This window comes from Equus przewalskii, chromosome 8, assembly GCF_037783145.1.
Source record: "Equus przewalskii isolate Varuska chromosome 8, EquPr2, whole genome shotgun sequence".
Taxonomy (NCBI): domain Eukaryota; kingdom Metazoa; phylum Chordata; class Mammalia; order Perissodactyla; family Equidae; genus Equus; species Equus przewalskii.
In genome coordinates this window covers 45,871,574-45,894,269 of record NC_091838.1, presented here as the reverse complement: position 1 = coordinate 45,894,269, position 22,696 = coordinate 45,871,574, and the positions used below count along the sequence as shown (strand labels likewise).

General features: G+C 39.4%; 1 long non-coding RNA gene across 1 annotated transcript in view; it reads left to right on the top strand.

The window, feature by feature from the left end:
• LOC139085254 (uncharacterized) overlaps positions 1 to 21,456 on the top strand; it is a 109,038-nt gene extending 87,582 nt beyond the window's left edge. The window contains exon 3 of the long non-coding RNA XR_011543458.1: positions 15,791 to 21,456. This is a non-coding gene — a long non-coding RNA (uncharacterized lncRNA). The remainder of the gene's footprint in view (positions 1 to 15,790) is intronic.
• The last annotated feature ends 1,240 nt before the right edge of the window (positions 21,457 to 22,696 follow it).

Here is a 22,696-nt window from a genome sequence, read left to right as displayed (position 1 = left end):
ATTATACTCAGAGGAACTCAACATAGTCCCTGCCTTCAAGGAGATTGTAACCTTGATGATTTTTCCGGAACTTAAAAATAACACCATTTACAACAGAGTATTTTTTTTAATAGAAAGGACATCAAAAAAATTATCTTTTCTTTTTCAGTGTCTGAAAATGTTTGGTTATCAGCTTGCCTAAGGTTCCCAAGCCACGGGGTTCTGGGTTTTGTTTGGCAGCTGTGGTCTACTTGAGAGGACTGAGAAAATCAAATAAAGACAAAATATTATAGAGGAATGTATATTTTCAGGCAATAAAAAGACTCTAGAAGTTAGAAAAGCAACTATAGATTAAAGGGGAAAAAGGCAAAGACCTGTTTCTTCTGGGAAAAAAGAAATTGGAATGACCCACTTAGTGAGATTTTGTGAAATGTTTGTTCCATAGCCATGATAGTGTGGCCCTATGTCAGTGATTCTTAAACAGGGGCAGTTTTGTCCCCCAGGGCACATTTAGCAACATCTGGAGACATTTTTGGTTGTCACGTCTTGGGAAAGGGGTAGTCTTCTGGCATCTATTTATTGAATGGAGGCCAGAGATGCTGCTCAACATCTTACAACCCAAGAACAAAGCCCCGCAACAAAGAATTATCCAGCCCAAAATGTCAATAGTGTTGAGATTGAGAAACTCTGCCCTATATTGTGGGGCAGGATTGACACTGACTACATTCCAAAATTCCACCAAAACAACCAAACGGAATAATGGTTCTTGGTAGTCACAAGCTTGACCCCTGGGTGGCTCTGACTCATGCATCAGGAAAAGCTGGGACTTTGACAGAAGCTGAAACAGAGCTCTTGGATGATTTTTATGCTATAATTAATTTTTAAATACTCTCACCCTCTTTTCCCTCCCCCACCCCCAGCTGGCTTTTTTTAAAAAAGGCAATTAAATAAACAAGAACAACCCCCAAAATACCCTTTGTTTATGTCATTGGCTTTTTTCTTTGCTGATGAAGTAAAACACAAAAGAATGGAGAAAGAATATCACCAAAGGCTGCTGCTCAGGCTTGGCAGTAGCTCCTGGAGCACAGCAACAGCTTTGCTTATGTGAACTACTCTGAAAGTCAGACACCTCAAATGGAGATGAAATGCATAGGTGGAATATGATCATCACGTTTCTTTAATTGTGCTTTCCCCATGGTAGATGTTTCTGGGCTATTTATTTAAACACGGTAGTATATGTTTGAAGCAAGAATATCTCAATCCCTATTGTTCTATTTTCCCCTGAGAGGGTCGTATTTCTTCTGTCGATAACACAGGCTCGGTTCTCCTTGAGCCCCAAATTACACTTCCTCATAAGAGAGGAAAACGCCACATTTTCCTTGAGATCGTTATTCCACATGACTTTGCTAATGAGAAGTTCAGGAAAAGGAAATCTCTCCCTCCATCAAAGTGAGTAAACAAACCAAAGGAAAACAAGATGTCAGAAGCTAAAATGCATAGAAGGTTTAAAATAAGTCCAATAAATCCGAATGCTATCCCAGGTCTATGGTTGGACCTCCTTGCCTGTCCACCCAATTACCCCTACAATCCACAACCATGTCATATGCCCAAAGCTGACGAAATCTTTTTGCCATTTTATTGTAGATTTTTGTCTCCTGGCATTGAAAAGGTGCAATACAAATGCTTATCAAATCTCTCCAATCTCACCTTGCCCCCGTCTCCCCACCGCCATCCCCCACCTCATCTGTACCCAGATATCCCACATTGGCATGCTAATTCACGTCTCGCAATGCTCATGCATGATATCTTCTTGGTCTGCAACACTTTCCCTATTTGTCCACCTGGAGAATTTTCACCTTCAAAACCGTGCTGAGACAGCACATTTATGGAGATTTTCCTGACCTATAATACCCTCCCCTGACACACATATTTCTGCATCCATATAACAGTTGTTGTCAGTGCCTCATTCATATCTCCTGGGATTACCCCAGAAGACACCTGGAGTTTCAGTGGACTCTTCCTGGACACCTCTATGGCTTCTTTTTTTAAGCATCTGTGTCTCTTGACTCGAGGGCTTTCTCTGAGAGCTTTCTTTGACCACAGGAGCACATCATCCCCACACATAGTAGGCAAAAATGCCAGAAAGTTAATGCCCTAGCAGCAGCCCTTAACCATTGAGGGGCAGCAATTCACTGATAAACACCCTAGCTTTCTTGCTTTCTTTTTTTGCTGAGGAAGATTCGCCCTGAGCTACCATCTGTTGCCAATATTCCTCTTTTTTTGCTTGAGGAAGACTAGTCCTGAGCTAACATCTACGCCAATCTTCCTCTATTTTGCATGTAGGTCACTGCCACAGCATGGCTGACGAGTGGCATAGGTCCACACGTGGGATCTGAACCCACAAACCCCAGCCTCTGAAACAGACCATGCCAAACTTAACCACTATGCTACAGGGCTAGCCCCACAGCTTTTTTACTTTTGTTGTTGTTAGTGCTATCAAGTCAATTCCAGCTCCTAGTGACCTTGGTCATCCTCTCACCTTCTGGTGCTATATCAATGTCTCAGCTGCTGTAACAACTGATAGATGGGTGGTGTGGTTCCCTGACCAGGAAACAAAATCAGGTCATGGTAGTGAGAGTGCCAAATCTTAACCACTAGACCACCAAGGTCCTTACTTTAGATGGGACAATTCTGAAGGCTGCTCTCTACCATGTCTCAGAGGGATCTCAGTAGGTCTGATCCCCTGTTGCCCACAGCCTTTATCCACTAATTAACACACTCTTGATGAGCTTTTCCTCCTTCTTTGTTTTACTCTCTCACTCTCTCATTGTGCTTCCTTGGATCACTTCTCAAATAAATGAGTGGCACTCAAATCCTTATCACAGGGTTTACTTTTTGGGGAATCCAAACTAAGACAGTGCCATATAAACTTTCGTTACTATGTAATTGCTCTGTGTTATATTTATTTGTTTCTTTGTGTCTCAGATAGCTCTTTTGAGAGCAACCACTATTTTTATTTATCTTTATTTATCCCCAGTGCCTAACAAACAGTGAACTCTCTGTAAACACTAATTGAAGTGAACTGAGGGGAAAACAGACTGAGAGACTTGAGGGACCATCTACAGAAGACCTGGAAGGGTGGACCAAAGGGCACAAGAATGAAGGGAGAAGGAAGTTACTTAAAGAAACTGAGTTGTGAGAAAAAAACAGATTAATTAATGAGGGTGGAAGAACTCTCAGGAACAGCAATCAGAAAATGAATCTATTGAGGGAAATTTTCTAAGCAGACAGAAATGTTATGATAAATGAGTAGAAGCTGGTCTGCATGGTGGGATACAATCCATGCTGGCATTTGGGTGGCCAAGGAGAGAGGATTTCCAGCTATATAGAAGGTGAGAACTGGACTGAATACAGAGTCAAGGTGAAGGGGTGACCTGACTCTTTTTGAGGAGAAAACTCTTTGGCTGTTGAGCCCCAGACTGATATGTCACATGACATCAAAGTTTAGCCCTCTGAGCACTTGCCATCTGCTTGCATATAGTTTCTGCTCAGCAATAAATATTAACATGGTAGAAAAAACACAACTTGCTTTCTAAGTGGCTAAGCATGTGCTGGGCTGCAGACCCATTATGGAGGAGTTGATGGAGAGAAGGTAGAGAGGAAAAACAATGCTCTTGAGACCAGGTGCTCCAGTGGAGGCAGCAGAAAGCCCAGGAGCAGAACACTGGGTGTTCATTTGGAGGAGCATAAGCATTGTTTCATCGCAATGCTACATCTTTCCTTAATTTTTTTTCTTTGCATCCTCCATTTTCTTTCATTTGTGATGACACGATCCTAATAAAAGTTTCAACTGATGTGAATGGAGAGGAATGTGAAATACAGTATTCAATTGAACAAACATTTATTGACAGTCTACTAAGTGCCAGGCCCTGTGCCAAGGGCTAAGCTTGAAGCGGGAAAAAATATAATCCCTACCCTCAAGGAGCTTACAATTTAGCAGGCAATATTTGTCATCTTGATAGATATGCTATACATATTACAGTACATTTCCAAGAGCGCACAGAGAAGGGTGTGTTAATTCCACGGAGCGGACAGGGCAGGGGCGGCTGTAGAGGAGAACTGAGGTTGGAGCCAAATTTTGAAGCAAAGCAGGGATTTCATCAGGAAGTGAAGGCCAGACAGGCGTTTCAGATATTCATTGATTTGTTCACTATCTTTGCTGGATATTAACTGAGTTCCTATTAGGTGACAGGCATTGAGGCAACTACAGTGAATAAGATGACAGTTCTGCCAGTTAGGGAATACACAGTCCAGTGCTAGAAGCTGACAAGAACCAGGCTGTGACTTTACAGTGGGACAAGGACAAAAGTAAGCAGTTAGCACAGTGTGCTATGGCACACTGGATGGCAAAGTATGCTTCCGGCCTGAAAGACATTGGGTGGGGCAAAAGTTAAGGATGGTGTCCTAGAGGAGGTGACATCCTAGCAGAGACCTGAAGGTTGAGTAGGCATTGGCCAGGTAAAGACTGAGGCAGAATATTCTGGGGAAAGGGGCCTTTCTGTGCAAAGACCTATGGGTCAAAGGGCCCATTTAGGAGGATAGTGAGAGATGAGAACTGGAGAGATAAGCTGGGACAAGGTCATGAAGGGTACTTTGAAGAAATTTGGACTTTATTCCTCTGGCAATGGGAAATCATTAAGAGGCCTTAATGATTAAAGCTGGGCATGTCATGCTCAGCTTTGCATTTTAGAAAGATTTCTCTGGCTACCAAGTAGAAAATGAATTGGAGGGCAGAAAGAGTAGAGGCAGGAAGACCAGTTGGAAGGTGGCTGTAGTAATTGAAATGGGAAATAGGGGCCTAAGAATCAGTGGTAATGGCGGGTGGGGATGGGGAGAAGTGACCCAAGTAGCACATGCACACACCCATAGGCACTAAAGAATGCAGTGGATCTGAGAGATGCCACATAAGGTGGTTACAGCCTAGAGTGAATGGTAGAAATTGAGGGGAATCAAGTCCACCTAAATGTTGGTGGACCTCCAATGCCATGCTAAGAAGTTTGGAATTCACTCTAGAGGTAGTGGTAAACCATTGAAGGATTGAAGGAAGAGAAGATTGTAGCTCTGATATGTCTGAAGGACAGATTGGCAAGAGAAGAAACTGTCACCATTTTGGAAATTTATGAGATAATACAGATGCAAAACTTAAGAGTTTGAGGAGTTTGAAACTTCCATGTAACAAAAAGAATCTAGACTAGAAAGAAATGACTGACTTTTGCAAATTCAACATTTGTCTGTCCTTTTGTCCTATTCAGGTCCTCAATGGATTGGATGATGCCCATCTACATTGAGGAGGGCAATCTGCTTTACTCAGTCTACCAATTCAAATGCTAGTCTCTTCCAGAAACACTCACAGATACACCAAGAAATAATGTTTAACCAGATATCTGGGCCTCCTGTGGCCCAGTCAAGTTGACACATAAAATAACCATTGCATGTAGTAAGCACTTGGTGTTAGCCTTATTTGCTTGCTTACTATTGTGAGGATTACATTAAATATGTGTATAGAATTATCAGCAAAGTGATGGTCCATACAAATTGAGGAATAAATACAGTCATGTGCTGCCTAACAATGTTTCAGTCAACAAATGCACCACATATATGATGGTGGTCCCATAAGATTAGTACAATATAGCCTAGGCATGTAGTAGGCTATACCATCTAGGTTTGTGTGAGTATACTCCATGGTGTTCGCACAATGACGAAATCACCTAGTGACACATTTCTCAGAACATATCCCCATCATTAAGCAAGGCACAACTGTAATAGTTATTACTATTACTTTTATTATTTTATTATTAATGTTGAAATCATGAACTAGCGCTATGATGGTGAAGAGCCAGAGAAGGGAATCACGTCAGCAACGTCATGCTGAATATAAACTTTGATAAAAACACTTTCCAATCATAAAAACAAAAGAAAGATGCTCTTTTTTCATTGTATCAGAACAGTTGAAGGTAAGAAATCTGGCCAATTTACTTGGAAATACTATGACATGATTAAGAAAATCAGGCATATGGTGAGAATGATTTAATAGATTTCAAACTCCTCAAATGCCTGTATTGAGTATCCTACTTTTTTGTAATGCATAGACTGTAATGTTGGTGCAAATCTTTGCAAAAGTCAGTCATTTCTTTCTAGCCTAGATTCTTTTTCTTACTTGACAGTTTCAGAGTTTGCCCTTTTTGCATCAATGAAACATCAGTTGGTTATTTTTCCCTTTACCTGCACAAAAAAGTGTATTTAACCTAAAAACAAAACAAAGCAGAAGATGTGCAGTATTTGAAATCTCTGACTCTGCTCAGGGTGCCCTCTGACAACAGCTCTGAAGCTGAACTCAGGAACCTCCACCTTGCTGTGGAAGTCTACGGAAGACTATGCCCTCCAGAGTGACACAAGGACACTGACCCAGGCTTTGGGTCATTCATAAGCAAAGGACCTGCAGAGGGATGAGCCAGAGTAAAGCCTGGACTCCTGCACAGAATAGGCAAACACACAAGAATAAGAGCTTCTCTTCTGTTGTGTCACAACAGCTGGAATTTTTGTGAGATTACTTTCAAGGTTATAGCGGGATGATGTGTTTAATAGCCCTCATAGGACCGATTGGTGAGCGAATACCGACCAAGATGGTGTCTTCAACTCCATGAACTTCCCCAGCGGAAAGTAATAAGTAATACTTGTGCAATCCTGTGAAATTATTTTCCTTTCCACTTCCCTTGGTTACACAAGTTCTCCATGCACTCAAGAACAAAATAGTGGCCATTAGGCCTTGAGGGTTTACTCAGCAAGCGCTGGTGTCCTTTAGAGGCTCTCTGGCCCAATACTCTGTGATCTTTTGAGGGCTGGCTCCAACCTGTCTCCATGAGGGATCTTATTACTTTTCCAAAACACTGGGGATCATCATTTGGACACCAGAGTAGAAACTCCCTCCACCATCTAGTTAAAAACAGAGAGAGCCATCTGGTTTGGAAAGAGGTTTATTTCCCATTGCTCCCTCTATATTGAGGTCTGTTTAAGAACTTAGTACCACCTGAGTCTATTGAGACCCATATTAAATAAACAAGACTGAATTTTAAAATATAAAATTTTTGACCTAGACTTGTCGATGCAACATCAACCTCACATAATGTGATAATAAAATCATCAGGGTATATGCACTCTTGTTTTTCTTCTTTCTCTTTGTCCTCTGTTTTGTAAATAATCTTTTAAATTAGAGATGAGAAGTGAGGGAAAGAGAGCTACAGAGTAAGAGGAGGACCTTTGGAGTACTGAGTCAATACAAGGGTTCTGAGTCTGTGTTCCCTCTTCATGGCCCATTTGAACTAGCTCACGAGCGCACAGAAGCCTACTGAACAGCCCCATGGTACATGTCTGTGTTTAAAACGACGTTGAAATGGTATTCCTTGCTGGGATTTCTTCACATTTTATTTCCGCGGTGATTTATGGACTGTCCTTTTCAGGGGGTTTACAGGTTTCAAGAGAAAGTAAACCTGTAATTTAGTTAACATATTGAGTATGTAGAATAAATCAGGACTAACAATAAAAGAGAGAAAAAAATTTAGGACGTTGTTGGTAGTGCTGGGAGCTTATACTGTTGGACTTTATTGCAAGGACTGTTCAAACATAATCCAGCGCATTGGCACTGAGTTTTGTGTCTAATTCTATTATCCCTCATCGTGTAATTTTGGGTAAGTAATTTAAACGGAAACATCTCGGACTGGACAGAGCACGGTTTCTGGAATCAGACAGATGTGGGATTCAATCCTGGCTCTGCTATTTAAAGATAGTGACCTTGGACACATTAATTAACATCTCTGAGCCAGTTTCCTTGTCGATCAGATGGAGTGGGTAACTCTTACTTCAGATGGTTTTGTGAAGAATAAATAGGATGGTGTGTTTATGCCTTGCACTTCCTCTTGTTTTCTTTTTCCAGCTTTAAAAGATGAATTATACCTGCTATCTACTTGTCTAAAGACCTGTTGGGAAGATTAGTTAATTTAGTTAATGCCTAGAAACCAGTTTTAATGAGTAATATAAATTAGTTTACAATAAAACTATTATTATTAAGAGTTAAGTAGTGCAAATGCCCAGGGGCCTGAGAATGGGTGGGATTCACATGCTGCTTCCAACCTATGAGACCCTAAGCAAGTTACTCCTCTGAACATCAATGTCCCCCCAAAGCAGAGTGGAGCTGGGTGGAGCAGTGGGTTTTACCATCACTCTGCGAACACTAAAGTCCTCCCCAGCTGTCATGATCTTTGATTCAATCAATGACTACCACAGTAGTTTGTGAAATGTTTTTGTGCGTGTGTGTGAGGAAGATTGGCCCTGAGCTAATACCTATTGCCAATCCTCCTCTTTTTGCTGAAGAAGATTGTCGTTGAGCTAACATCTGTGCCCATCTTCCTCTATTTTATGTGGGACCCACCTCAGCGTGGCTTGATGAGCGGTGCTAGGTCCACGCTGGGGATCCGAACCCGAGAACCCTGGGCCACTGCGGAATCCGAGAGCATGAACTTAACCACTATGCCACCAGCTGGCCCCTATGAAATGTATTTTTATAAGGGAACATTCCAAGACAAGCATAAGATTTGTCTAAGAATGACTTTTGTTGCATCTTCTTTCAGTTACAAGGTAAAATTTTCTGATGTCTGAGGCTTCATGTCAGTGCATGAGTGCAGATATTTGAATGTAATATAGTAGTCTAAATGTAGTAGTCTAAATGAAGTAGTAGTCTAAAATGTAGTCTAATTCACGAAACATACATGTTAGCAAGTTAAAATTCCCTGTTTGACTTGTCCAATAGAGAGTCTTTAACCGTTGGTTCAGCAATCTCCATGCAGCAAAGAAACAATATGAGCGCCTCTGTATTTGGGGCAGAGGGAGCTCTGTTTGTACTGAATATGACAAACGTTTGAAAATCAGATAAGCTTAATAAAAATTCTAAGTTATTTTTTCACAAACACAATTTCAAGCATATCGATGTTTTTATAAATAGAGTCCAAGAAATTTTGCTGGGCTTTTCTTCCTCGTGTTCTAAAGGACCAAGACTGTAACAATATTTCTCATGCTAAAGATTAATATTTCAAAGGTTTTCTCTTCAAGGATAAAGCTTATAGCAACATCAACTTCTAGGATAAAGAAGGACCTTTTTATTCCTCAGATAAAATGTGCCCGCCTCATTATGCAGCAGGAAGCCTGGAGCTGCCTTGTGACACTGTCCCCAGAGACCATGCCAGGAACAATCCCACAATAAGACTTAATAATGTGAAGTTCCAACATGGACCTTGTTTATACAAAATTCATTTTTTTTCTGAAAGGACAGCAAAGTGCCAGCGACTTAAAACATTTCTAGAGTTTACAGTTATCAAAATGCACATATATCTCACAATTAAAGACATACTGTTAAATAGCATTTAAAATATTATCCTTACTACTTCTTTAAAAGCTTCTCAGATTTATGCTGTTAAGGAATGGACCAGTTGTTGTTTAATAGTAACCTAAAAATGCAAAATTTTGCGAATTTTACTAAGACCCTTAATTTTTTGACCATGATATCGCTTTTATTAACTGAAATGACTACTCTGAGAGGCTTGAGAACTCAGTTTAAGTCCTTCACGTTGTCAAAAAGAGACAAATGTTAAACTTACAGGGCATTTTAAACTTCCTTTCTCAACTTCTTATTGTTTCAATAACACAGGTAAAAATCCTAGCACATATCTAGGCATTCAGTAAAATTTATTTTGTCCGTTAATAAAAATTCCCCTTATGTCACTGATAACTCCTTTGTTTAAACACCAAATGCCAATAAGATATTTCCCTAATGGAAAAGTCAGGTCAAAAGACTAGAAAAACACAGAAGGAGAGATCTAGAGTTGGACCAGCTGACGCTGTGCTCAACTTTATGTTCTTCAACATGCTACTTGAGCTCTAAGACCGCACATCACTTTCAGAGTATGGCATTTCTACACTCAAGAACCTCAGTGCCAAGATTTACTGGGAAGTTGGGAATTTGCATCTAAACTGAAAGGCCTTTAGCATAATGTAACCAATGTTGAGGAATAGGATTTATAATTTCTCCAGCAAGCCTTAATTACTTGGCCACTACATCATTTTCATTAACTGGAATGAAAACTCTGGATGGATTTGAGATCTCAGTGGTGATCGTACAGGATATACTGACATCTGGTGGCATTGATTAAGCAAATACTTATGAATTAATAAGCAGCATTGTAATTGAAATTATTGATTGAATTGCTTTTAAATATTCAGAATTCCTTCAGAGCTTTTCTAAAATCTATTTTTGAAATGCTTTGCTTTCCCCTTATGATATTTATCATCTGGCCTAGTCCATTCATTTAAGCCTTCAGTAAAACATTATATTTTAACTCAAGGTTAATTAATCCTAGATTAATAATAATAGGTGTGAACTGTTGACTGATTTAGGACTCCAATTTGAATAATAAGGTCTAAACGGTAATAAATTTTTAGGTTTTTTTTGGTTTCAAGGAATACTTTAACATGGAATAAATGTGATTCTTTTAGTTTCCTGCTTAGAAGCCAAGAGTGGAGAGCTGCCCACAGTAAAATTGGGTGTGGTGTGTAAAATTTCATGCTACTAAATCATTTGACCTTTCAAAAATACATTTAATCAAATCTAGGAGAGAATTCCCACTGTCTCCTTGTTAGTGTGACTGCCTCTAGAGTTGTCCATCAAGAGAAGTAAAACAATGGTTTCCACCCTGCTTTTCGGAGTGAAAAATGAAGACAGCTTTTTGACTTGTCCAAAAGTCAGTGTCAAGTCCGTGAATAGAATCCAGGAGTTGCTAAGTGTTGGTTCTTGCCGCCTTTTAATGTTTGTTTCCATTTAAGATGAGTGACATGTAGTCAGTTGTCATGGTTTTAAAAGATCTCTGTAAGGTCTGGCTTTTGCATCAGATTCTGGACTAAAATCATGTTTAAATTTTGTTTCCTCTCATCTTTTCCTGGTTTTGATTATTTTTTAAGAGTAGTTGATGGTCTCATGACACGAGCCTTCTATTTTGTGCTTTGTGTCTCGTGTTTTGAATTTTATGTGAAATTGTGGGTTTGATCTTTGACCTCTGTTTACTATAATACTGATTTGCCACTAATTTGATAGCAAGCCATAGGGATCTACTGTAAACATGCTGCTCACTTTACACAGCTCTGTTTTACTCTTAAGTGAAGAAATATGTGTGTAGAATATAATTGAGAGGCTCTTGCAGAAGTAATAAAAACCACATAAGTTTTCAACTTCCCAGGTAGCACTCAGATTATTATAATCACTTTCTGTGACAGAAAGACCTAGTAAATTGAGAGGAAGTCATCAATGTAAATAGGTATAACTTTGCATTTAGTTTTAGCTTTTAGCTAGTCAACGTACCCATCCAGAAAGAGAGTAAACAGGGTATAGACCACACAGCCCTGCCTAGCTGGCTCGGACTCTGAACCCAAAGAATGCTGATCACAGGTGTGGTCAGCTTGGGAAGTAAGATTAACCCTGAATCATTTCATGCACTAATCTTTGGGGGCGGAGGTGGGGGCATCCGTGCAACTGGGAAGGAAATGCACTGCACAGAGACATGGGGGAGAACTCTGCCTACGAATGAGAGTGGCAGAAAGTGGACATGATGAAGGCTTAGTCGAGCCTGCATTGCAGGAAGCATCAAACCTGTAAGGTGATACTTCTGATACCTACCGAACCTCTTAATCTCAAATTCACGAGCCCAATGCACAATAAGCCAATCACTGAGACACCCGTGCTTGGAGATGGAGAAAGGTTTATTTGAATTGGCCAAAATGAGAGGGCGGAAGACAGGTTCTCTCAGTCTACCTTAATAAAAGAAGAAAGCAGGGGCTCTTTATAGAGCTAAGGAGCTTGGGAGGAGGAGTTTTGAAGAAGCAAAGAGGAAATCCATGTTTCTTTCACTCCAAATAAGCCCTTGGGCAATCAGACTTCTGGGGTCAAGGACAGGTGGGGACTGGTTATCTGGTGATCATAACTTCCTTAAAGGCACTCTTTTCCCTCTGCAAAACAAGCTCATAAATCCCTGTGATCCTTGAGTCACCCCTGAGGTTAAGCAAGAAAACAGCAAATTGACAAGATTAACTTCTTTTCATCTGTGTCTGTGTGGACAACAAGGTCAAGGGTAACCATGTTCTTATTGAATATTTACAGTAACCCTCAGGTACCTGGTTTCACTTCCATGAATTTTACTTCTGATTTATCAGACTTTCCAAAGGCCACTATGTTTAGTTTTAACCCTACAACCAAAGAGAGATGAGAAGACCTTGGAGAAGCTCCAATGAAAGGCTTGCCTCATCGTGGCGGCACCCCTGAGCCCAGTCCAGGATCACATAGAGTGGCACCAGCCTCAGGAAGGTACGGATACGGCAAAACCAGCATTTGGGGAGGAAAACACTGTCTTGCTCTTTCTCACTACCTGTGAATTGCTGGCCTAAAGAAGGAAAAGGTGCAAAAGGGTTGTCTTATCAGTGTATATTTCAAGTCCTAACTTCTTATGGGCTGGTTTCTGTTATGCCCAGTTTGATATTGCTCAGCCCTTATGACTGGATTTTGGCTAAACATGGAAGATCAGCAGCTGTCCTTGGAATACTTTGATTCAATAGAAAAGAAATTGCTATTAAAAACACATTTGTGATATTCAACCTGGTCTCCCTTTTTCAGTTTCATCTCATTTCTCTTAATCATATTCAGAGATAGCATGAGAATGAAAGCATTTGTTTGTCCAACAAACACTTATTGGGCCCCCGCCTTCTTTGCGCACTATGCAAGACATCGTGGAGGAGAAAAGAAATATATGCTACAAAGACACTCCCTCAAAGAGCATGTAGTTCCCTTGGAAACACGGGATATACTCATGTGCAAACTTAAAGAGCAATTGAAGAATTTCACTGTACTACAAATATCTAACAGTGCAAGAGGTACCACAAAGCACGGTATGATTCTGAGGAAAAGGAATGGCATCAGCAAAAAGTGTGTGAGTTCCATGAACAAAGAGAACTATTTAGTGGTTACCAGGGGGAAGAGGGGTGGCGAGTGGGCACAAAGGGTGAAGGAGTGCACCTATAAGATGACTGACAATAATGTACAACTGAAATTTCACAATGTTGTAAACTATCATAACATCAATAAAACAGACAAACAAACAAACAAACAGTGTGTGAGTTCAGAAGAGCAGAAAGAGAACACTAAATACTGGAGCTCAGGAAAGGTTTGCTGGCGGAGACAGTAAGTTAACTAGAACTCAGAGGTGGCACTCCACATGAGAAGGGGGAGGCATTCCAAGGGGCAAAAGCAAAGATGAGGTAGACAAGCACACGGCATGTTTTGAGAACAAGTCTAACTTAGAGGAAAAGATTCGTGAACATGTGGCGTGTTGTGGCAGACACAATTTCCAGCCCTATCTCATCCCGTTAGTGCTGTGTGACCTTTAGCCAGTCTATTAAGCCAGTTATGCCTGAGCTTATTTATCTGCAAAATGGGAATTCTTGCTCGCCCTCTGACTTGCATGAGGGTACTGTAAAGATTAAATGAGGTTAATAGGCGTGAAAATGCTTTGTGATACCAGCATAAGGGACAGATTAGAGACAGACTGAAATGCCAGCCAGCGTTTGACTTTAATTCTTTAAGTAATAAGAAGTCAATGAAAATCTTTGAAGAAGGGAGTGAATGACATGATGAACAAGGTGTAAGGAACCTAATTCCCTTCTCCAACTCCCTCCTGCAGCCCAGCAATCAGTCTCTCTTCTCTGCTGACAATTTTCTGTGATGTCAATTCAACATCTCCTGCAGGCGCCGGGAGGAAAATCCAATCCCAGCTCTTGGGAAGATCTGTGCAGCCTTGAAACAATCATGCTATGTAAATCAAAAGCCTTGCTCAGTCCTCCTCCTCCACTTGAGTATATCTATTGTTTTTGGAACTTCATCCAATTTATGCGCATTTCAAGATGCTTCATACCGTGTACAGAGCATTCTTGTACTGTATCACCAGAAAGCATCCTTGTTTTATGATGTGCTGTCTTTGGCTAGGCAGCTCTAAGGATCGTTAGCCCTCTTCCCCATTTCACTGCCTTGCCGAATCCAAACACGCTTCTAACCCCCTGTAATCTTTTTAAGATTATCTGCCTTTTGAGATGAATAGGTTTACTTCTTCTTATCTTTAAATATGACTTTAATCACTGCTAAAATTCATAATATTACAAAGTTTAACTTAGGGATGAGTCATTTTGCAGCAAGTTGGAAAATCATTAAATATCCAAAATCTTAATCAAATACAGTTAATTTTTAAAAACACATTATCCAGCTTAGTTCTTCCTCTCTTTGTTTGAAACAATTGAAAGGTTTAAAGAAAATTAAAAGATAATGTCTAAAAGTCCTTTTTAACCCCATGAGCGTTTCTATGATTTTTAGTTCCTATTTGCCTAGGTAAGTGAATGAATAAATGAGTAAATTGAAACAACTCGATCTGAAAAAATGAATTTTTTTTTATACCATTCATCTCTTTTCAGGAGTCAGCAAACTTTTTCTGCAAAGGTCCAGATAGTAAATATTTTCAGGTTTGTGGGCCATATGGTCTTTGTCAGAACTACTCAACTCTGCCATTGGAGCATGAAAGCAGCCAGAAACAATACAAAAATGAGGGGCGTGACTGTATTCCAATAAAATGTTATTTACAAAAACCGGCAATGGTTGGATTTGGCCTTTGGGTTGGTCTAGTTCACTTGTTCTCAAACTTTGGTGCGCATCAGAATGACCTGAGCAACTTGTGACAAAAATAACTGTTCAGAGCCCAGATTCTGATCCTATGGGTTTGGGCTGGTGCTGGGCCTCCCATGGTTATTCTGATGTACCAAAGTTTGAGAACCTCTGCTCTTTTTCCTTAAGAAATGCAGCTCCAAAGTCTTATACCAACTACCAAAATTTTGATAAGAAATTCATAAAAGGGAGCTTTTATGAGAATCAAAGAGAATCAAGACAATCAAAGTTGGCCTGATGAAGATTAGCGTATTTTAAATTGCAAAAATAAAACAATTTCTGCATTTCTAGAATTTAGGGACTAATAATTTTGATCCATAACTCCAGCTAGTATCAATTTCTATAAGTCATCTAAATGGTGATTAAATTATAGAACTAGAAATTAATAAATTTATTTATAAATCTATTCTAGAACTATAGCTGTAGCTGAATAGTATAGAACTATATTAAATAATAAGTAAATTATAGAACTATAGCTATAGTCAAATAACATTTTGGATTTAGTCCTTAAGGTATAAACTGAATTTAAACAATCTCAACTGATTTTAAAAGGTTCATCCTTCCAGCCTCTAAAATAGTTTACAACTATTATTATTAAAATTATCACAACCAAAAAATTACTTAATAATAAGAGCTTTACAGCCCATAAAATACCCCACTGTTTTAGCATAGCATCCGTTAATACTTTGTAAATCTGGATCCAGATTTTTCAAAAAGCTTGTTGAAAGCTACTCAGCAAAGCAATGAAAAGCTAGAAAATATTTTTTTCCATATAGAAATTGAGAGGAGCCTGAGTCCCGCCCTGCACAAAAGCATTTCTCATACGAAGAAAAGACACTCAAATTACAAACAGATGGCCAATCACATGGTAATCAATTAAAATATATCAGGTGAGGTCTGGTTCCAAATTTGAATTCCATTTTTGTTGGCTAACCCCAAGACTTTCCTTCACAGTGGGATGAGCTGCCACGTGGAACTGGAGGCTCCGGCCACTCCATGTCCTCCCACCCTGGATGGCGAGAATGAAGACTGACGCAGAAGCAGAGAACTTGACATCTAAGAAGGCTTGTATTACTCTTGAGCCCACCTGCCAGCTGGTGGTGATGGATGGGGGAGTAAACTGTAGCCCTTCTGGGCCAGTAGATGAGTTTCCATTTGGTGCTTCTTTGTTATTCAACTCAAAGCTAATAATTTTTTTATTTTCTTGTTTTCCTTACTTTCTCTTAACAGTATGCTGCCTGCGTGGCAAACTGTACAAATACAGATTAGGTTAAAAAAAAAAACAGAGTTCAATTCTTGAATTTTAACATGCATTGAAGAATATATATACAAAAATCACTTCATTTCCCTGCACTTCAATTTTTGATAAATGAGAGAATAACACTTTTTAATGTATTTAATTACAAGACAATAAACAGGTTAATCTTGGCTGTAAGGCAGTTGGACATTAGAACAGAGGAAATTCAATAATCTGATATTTTAAATTGTTTTTGTAAGTGATACAAAGCTGTTTTAAATATGTGGTTAATGATGCAAGACTTTAATGCCTGTATAATTAAGAAGTGATTTTTATATTTGCATTTGGCAAATATAAACTAACTTATAAATGCTTAACAACACAGTAATGATCCCTGTATGTGTCCAAATCCTCTTAAACCCAGGGCATTCCCTCCCAATGATGACATATTTAATACTCTCCAGTTTTTATTTTGAAAAGCTGCTAATCCTCAGCTTGTCCTCACTAAAGTGAGTACTGGTGATCTCACTGGTTTTGTTGGAGGTAAGGTGAACCACACAGAGACCCTCTCTGAACCCTCTGGTAATGCCTAACACACAGTTCTCAGCAACGAACAAGTGTCCGCCACACACCACCACTGCTGACCCTGTTCCAGGGCGTGGTCAATAAAGCCCATAGTATTCTGGAACTGATTCTTAGAGGTCAAACTTGTAACTGTATTTTCCCCAAAGATAGTGGAATAAAATGCCTTTAGTTTGCTTGATTTAATTTTTCCCCCAAAAGAACAAGCATCATGGCCCAAGAATGTTGGTTTACTACCAAACTGATATTTTATCTTTAAAGTCACAATACTCTTAAACAATTTACTCTCTGGATTGTATTCCCTCTGTCTCTCATCAGTTTGAAATCAACCCCTGCACTTTTCTCATATTGTGATCCAAGAAGACGCACATTCATATCACATCTAATATACATCTCCCAGCCCTCCGTTATGTGACTTTCACTTTTCATCTCTAAGTTAAACAATGAGTTGCTTACTTGTACCTTCTACTTGTAAAGTGCAGGGATCTTTGTTTGCTTAACTTTCTATGTAAAGTGCTACTAACCTCCTTAAGAATAACTTAAGAAGCATCTTGTTGAAACTTCTCAGAGTACATTTCTAAAATGAAAATGAATTAAGTAAAATAAAAAACAACTCATTCATCCTAAAGGAAGTCTTTTCATATACACGTATGCTTTTTTCCCTTCTTTTGCTTCTTCCATCAAGTATCAAACTGTAGTATATCAAAATCTCAAATAAACAAGGCTCCTCAGTTCCAAAATAAGGAAAGGGAAGCACAAAGATTCTCTTCTCAGGGGACTTTATATTTTCAATGCTCTCTTCTCTAGACAAACCATGACTTTTTCAGTCATGTATTCTCTCTCCACTATTCTATCTGCCCAAATCCTGTTCATTCTCTGACACTTTACTCAAGTTCTGCACACTCAATAGTGTTCTCTAACTTCCTTAAACCAGACAGCTACACGCTTTCTGGCTGGATATATTTCTGACATTGCATGCAGATTAGCCTTCAATTGTTCTCTAATGGTTTTCTTTTTTCTTTCTTTCTTTTTTTTTTTTGGAGGAAAATTAGCCCTGAACTAACTACTTCCAATCCTCCTCTTTTTGCTGAGGAAGACTGGCCCTGAGCTAACTTCTGTGCCCATCTTCCTCTGCTTTATACGTGGGATGCCTACCACAGCATGGCTTTTGCCAAGCAGTGTCACGTCCACACTCAGGATCCAAACCGGCGAACCCCAGGCTGCCAAAAAGCCGAACGAGAGAACTTAACCGCTGCGCCTCTGGCTGGCCCCTTCTAATGGTTTTATATCTGTGCTTTGTGGCTTGCCCAAAGTCACATAATCAGTAAGTGCTTATGAGGAAATGACAGTCCATGGCTGCTGGCTCTAAATTCCTGGATCTTTCTCTCCACATCATGCATCTCCTTGAACACTGCTCTCTGTTACTCTTTGCTCAGAAGAAGGGAGAGGTTGTCCTTTCTCCAAAGGACTTAGTATCTCATGTGCTGTCAAACTACTTTGCCTCTATAAGTTACATTCTTCTAACTGGTTCTTTACTCCTTGGATTTCTCCTTCTCTGTCTCCTTCAGGGGCCTCATCCTCTTACTGCTCTTTCCAGTTTGAGAGTCCCCAAAGTTTATCTTCAGTCTGTTTCTCCTTTTGTGTTCTTTACATCAGTATCTTCATTTATCTACATGAGTTCAACTGCTCAAGTCTAGATTACTTAGCTCCAGTCTCTAGCCCTACACTCTCTCAAGTTCCACTGTTATATTTTCTGGTACCTGTTTAACAATTGAAATAGGTTTTTTAAAACGATCTTATCATTTTGCCTGTATCAGCTCCTCCTCCTACCTTCCTGAGTTCTCCCAAGTGAAAATCTCAAATTCATCTTTTCTTTCTCCTGCATCCCCACTCCAATCCCTAGACAAGTCTTATGAGGCTGTTCCTTCTTTTCCATTCGTGGTGGCATCTCCCTAATTCGGGGCCTCTTCGTCTCTCTTCTGATCAACTGCAATAGATATCAAACTCTTTTTCTCACTTCCTGTCTCCCTGCCCCAATCCTTCCTACACATCATTTGAAGCCAGGGAGTAAATGATGCCAAAACAGAGAAGGCAAAGCTAGTCAAGTGCCTTGAGCTTAAATAGGTAGAAAACCAACATTTAAGGATGAAGCAGAATATGTCAATAGATCAATATTTTAAAACTATTGAACAATTTAGGTGGAAGGAGAGAGAGACAGAGAAAGAGAGAGAGAGAGACACACATTCTGAAGGGATATCCTGAAAGCCAAGGAGGAGAAGCAGGGAGGGGTCAAATACTGAAGAGATCAAAGAGGATATTTATCTCTGATACATTCTTCCTTCTTACCATCTATCTTCTTATCATACCACCAAGAAGAAATAATACTTACCATTAAAGCAAAAAAAACCAAAAAAACAAAATTGATAGCCACTTCATTTTGGTTTTTACAATTAGTTGCACCTGTCAGAGTAATACTCTCAAAAGATTGGCAGAGTAGGAAGTCAGAGCAGTATTAATTAGGATACAAGCCTAGATCCTTGGAATGCACGAAAGTGTTCTTTTTATGAGAGCAATAATTACTACTGTACCAGTCTCAACACAATCTCTTTTATAAGGTTGTGTTGTGTATATCCACCAATGCTGAAGAAAAAGTGTTAGGTTTTATTAACCCCAAGTAAACATTTAGACTTTATCAGAGAAAATAAAATTAAACAAGTATTTCATGTAATAATAAACACATTGCATCCTTGAAACAAAGTGTTTCTCATTTGACCACACTTTAAAATCATTTGCAACTGAATCAAGAAATGGCAGAATAAGCGGCCATTAAAAACTCCTGGGTACATTTAGTCTCCAACCAAAGGTAATCAGCCCCTAGGAGGGTTTGTACAAAATGAAGGCATCTTTATTTAGAGCAGACTCTTACCAACTGTGGTTTCCAACCCTCTAGTGAGTTGCGAAATCAATTTAGTGGGTCATGACCAACATTTCTTTCTTTTTCTTTTTTTTTTTTGAGGAAGATTAGCCCTGAGCTAACATCTGCTGCCAATCCTCCTCTTTTTGCTGAGGAAGACTGGCCCTGAGCTCACATCTGTGCCCATCTTCCTCTAATTTATATGTGGGATGCCTAGTACAGCATGGCTTGACAAGCGGTGCCATGTCCGCACCTGGGATCCGAACCGGCGAACCCCAGGCCGCCGAAGCGGAATGTGCTCACTTAACCGCTGTGCCACCCAGATGGCCCCATGACCAACATTTCTTAAGAAATGAAATAGAATAAAATAAAAATGTTAGAGTGCGTCACAAATTGTAAGGGTTTTACTTCACGAAACTTTTATTCAGTAAATAAATCTGTATGTACCCATGCACTGTGTTACAATGTAAAAGATACATCTTCTGTGTTACAGTCAAAAACGTTTGAAAAACTGGTTTAGGGCAGTATAACATGCTTCTTGCTGCTTAAAACAAACCAAGAATAACAGCAGCTAATTCCCTCAAATTATCCTGCCTTACGCCATCCTACCTATTCCTGAAGTAGCTGCTCCAAAAAGATAGCCTGCCTCTCTCCTCTGCTCCACCTTCAGTGCATTTCTCACACGAGTGATTCTCAAAGTGCTCTCCATGGACCCCTGGAGGTCCCTGAGACCCTTTCAGAGAGTCTTCAAGTACAAAACTATTTCATTGTAAGATTAGAACATTATTTACATTTTCACTGTGCGGACATTTGCATTCATGGAGCAAAGACAAGATGGGTAAAACTGCTGGGGCCCCAGCACCAGTTGAGGCAGTGACACCAAATTGTAGCAGTCAATGTAATGGCACTGCCATGCACTTGCAGATTTTTCTTAAAATGCCAATTTCACAGTGACCTTGATAAAGCAGTAAAAAGTATTCACCTTACTAAATGTTGACCCTTGAGCACATATCGTTTTAATATTCTCTGTGAGGAAATGGGAAGTTCTCATAAAGACCTCGATGCATACCAATTACGGTGGTTGTCTCAAGGAAAACTATGTGTGTTGTGAGCTGAGCTAGCTGCTTTTTAACGGAATACCATTTTTACTTGAGAGCAAACTATGCTTATTCAGATGTGGGTATTTGGCAGACATTTCTTCTAAAATGAACAAAGTGAGACTATCACTTCAAGGAAAACAACTGAAAGTATTTATTGCCAATAATAAAATTCCAGCTTCATAGTAAAAATGAAAATTTTAGAAAACTTGACAGTATAACAATACTTAAAGAATTTTGGGATGAAATCAGTGGTTATATTAATGAAAGTGATTGCTTGATGTTGAATAATGAAATGTGTCAACATTTGGAAGATCTGCATAACTCAGCAAATCAATATTTTCCAAATGACCAATGCATGGTACAAGTACAAGATAGACCAATGGATTTTAAAGGAATGGAGCACAAAAAGCCATTGATATGGTTTCAGAATCCACCAACTTTTAAGAAACCAATCTTTAAGAAACTATCACTTTTTGAGTTCTGGTGTCAAATCAAAAAGAAATAGCCACAATCATCTAAAAAGGCTATTAAAATACTCCTCCTTTTTCCAGGTACATATTTGTGTAGGCCAAATTTTCTTCATTTATTTCAACCAAAATGGTGTATCACATCAGATTGGATGCAGAAGCAGAAATGGAACTACAACTGTTTTTTATCAAGCTAGACATTAAAGATATTTATAAAAATGTAAAACAATGCCACTCTTCTCATCTTTTCTGGTTAAAAGTCTCTTATGTTACTATGTAATGGGCTTATTATTTTCAATGAATAAATTTTTTAAAATTTTTCTCAGCTTTAATTTCTAAAGATTTTATTTTTTTTTCCTTTTTCTCCCCAAAGCCCCCCAGTACATAGTTGTATATTCTTCGTTGTGGGTCCTTCTAGTTGTGGCATGTGGGACGCTGCCTCAGTGTGGTTTGATGAGCAGTGCCATGTCCGCACCCAGGATTCGAACCAACGAAACCCTGGGCCACCTGCAGCGGAGCGCGCGAACTTAACCACTCGGCCACGGGGCCAGCCCCTCAGCCTTAATTTCTAATACAATAAATATTGATAGATATAACACACATAAACAAAAGCTCTAGGGGTCCTCAATGATTTTTAGGGTCCTGATACCAAAATGTTTGAAAACCACTGTCCTAGACCTTATTTGATTCCTCTCTCAAAAATCGCCAAATCCAAAAATATGAACACTTATTTGAGCTTCTGAGCCAAGAATCAATTATACTGTTTGAGAAGAGCTCACTAAGGAGTATGGATTGGGGATATATAAAGCCATTTCTGGGTTTAAAAAATGAATTTCCTAACTGGAGAATATTTAATGTACATGTCATGCAGTAGGCAAGGATGACATACAGCCTCAAATAAGAACTTTAATATTTTCTCTCCTGCTTATCTCAATTTTAAAGTGTTCACTTTTAATTACTATACTGTCAAGCTGGGTGTCATGTACAAACATAACCTTTATTCATCAGGTGAAGACACAATTCTAATCTGACACTTTAAATGCCTCATCTCACCTGAGATGTGAATCACACGTGATCCAAAATGCCTGCCACAGTGCTTCCAACATCAAGAGATCCACTTGATGAAATGCCAGTGCGAGAACTCAGGTGCCCATGCTCAGGAACACTCCAGAACAGACGTTCTCCTACAATGAAAGTTCATATGAAATCTACATGATTTAATTACATTCATCACACTGGAAATCAAATTCTATGCCAATGATACATGGTTCTTGGAGCTTATTTTACAAACATTAACTAATTAATCTGCAAAACATCCCTGAGAGGCAAGACATAATGATATATGAGCTGACAACTTAATTATGTCTAATTATTCATAAGATTTCCCCCTTCCAATTGTTTTCTATTGCCAGTTCAGAGAAGAGGGCCTGCTACGTGCTTAAATCACATGTGGAAATCAATTATCACTTACTTCATCCAGAACTCTCTTGCTACAAAGTGCCCGCATTTCCTTTTAGAGCAGATCAACCTGTACCATTTTCTACTGGAACAGCTCATAGA